The sequence below is a fragment of the Triticum urartu genome, chromosome 2A (genome assembly GCF_056163025.1).
Source record: "Triticum urartu cultivar PI428250 chromosome 2A, HENAU_Tu73, whole genome shotgun sequence".
Taxonomy (NCBI): Eukaryota; Viridiplantae; Streptophyta; class Magnoliopsida; order Poales; family Poaceae; genus Triticum; species Triticum urartu.
This window is the reverse complement of record NC_141874.1, coordinates 576,216,633-576,218,475: the sequence shown is the minus strand read 5'-3', so window position 1 is coordinate 576,218,475 and position 1,843 is coordinate 576,216,633.

The window sequence follows — 1,843 nt, the reverse complement described above, 5'->3', positions numbered from 1 at the left end:
TTGTTCCATAATTCTTGCTGGTTTTAGTTCATTCTTGTCATGGTTTTAGTTCGGAACGGAGGGAGTACGTTGGAGGGTCAACAACTCATCCTAATCATATGGTTTTGCTTATGTTCTACTCCCTTTGATTGAACTCCCAACATTTTAAAGCAGTTTAAGTGGAAAAATTGTTTTTGCCACTGTAGATTTTGCCATTTTTTCTTATGCCACTCTAGATTTTGATATTTAACTTTTGCCACTCTTAGTTTTTGACAATTATCACAACTGCCATTCCCATGGCAAAAGCAAAATTTTCAGAGTTGCAATTATGATACATTTCAAAAGCTAAGAATGGCAAAAATGAAATAAAATTATTTTGCTTTTGCCACGAAATGGCAATTGTGGTAATTGTCAAAAGCTAAGAGTGGCAAAATTGAAATATCAAAATCTAGAATGGTATAAGAAAAATTGGCAAAATCTAGAGTGGCAAAAACAAAATTTTCCCTTTAAAGTAAATGGAGCTCTAAGTTTGTTCTAAATAAAAAAACTTCATCAAGTTTGACCAAGTCTACATAAAAACATGTTAACATCTACAACATCAAACTTGCTTCATTATATTTATTATGAAATATAATTCCTATTATATATACTTGATATTGTGGATCTTTGTAGATTTTTCTATGAACTTGGTCAAACTTAAAAAAGTTCAATTTAAAAAATCCTAGGACTTCAATTATTTTGAAATGGAAGAAGTGCTTTGGTATAGTACTTTTTTATTAGGAACATATAGTACAGATGTAGGTGCTCGCATACACCCATTCCATGAACAAACATGCAAACCTTACCTCTACAAGCACACCTTCAAGAGACCGAGTCGGTGGATTGAGATTGACGAAAGCACCAGAGGTACCTCGTTGTACCTCACTAAAAAATATTTCGCCTTATTGAGACACATAGGATGTTCTTTTGGGTATGTTAGCGATCTTCAGATTAATTAAATCCATAAATAAACCAGAAATTCAATTCAATGCCTGGGCTCATTTGCACCCAGTGAACAGTAAAATAAAATAAGAACCTGGAAAATTCAAAAACAGTTGAACTTTTTTTTGATGCAAGATGATTCAGTGTAGGTGTGTGCAAAATTTCGTGGCCAAATGGCATTTGAGGAGCTCGTGGCAAAAAAGAAAAAAAATGAGCTCCAAACAGTGTTGTTTTCAGAAGTTTCTCACATGCCCGAAATTTATCATTTTAATGAGAACTATTGAAATGTCTAAACCTCACAAAATTTGGCACGGACTACATGAGCATCTCACATCACAATTTTTTATTTCTTTTAATATTACTAACAATTTTACTATTCATCAGCAGGGTGCGAATGCACCCAAGAGCCAAAACGCCACTTCAATAAATAAACCATGATGACAATTTCTAGCACTCAATATGTCGAATTACTAGCAAAGGTCACGCCGATTTTTATGTACAACTGAAAGTTTGTACTAGTTATTCATGATGCGGGTGTTCATAAGGAGTGCCAATGTTTTGGGAAAAATTGATTAAGTTCCGTTTCGCTAAATTTCTGGCACTCAGTATGTCAAATTACTAGCAAAGGTCATGCCCATTTTTATGTACAAGTGAAAGTGTGTACTAGTTATTCATGATGTGGGTGTTCATAAGGAGTGCCAAGGTGTTGGGAAAACGTTTTGTTATATAGTTGCTTTCAATGAAATTGTGGTTTATCTAAATGTCAAGTTTTTAATGCGAATTAGATGGAGAAGCCAGGACTTAATGTTATGACTTAACTGTGCGGGGAGTAATCTAGTAGCTGCCGACAGAGCTGAAGCATACGCCGACAGAAATGCAAAAT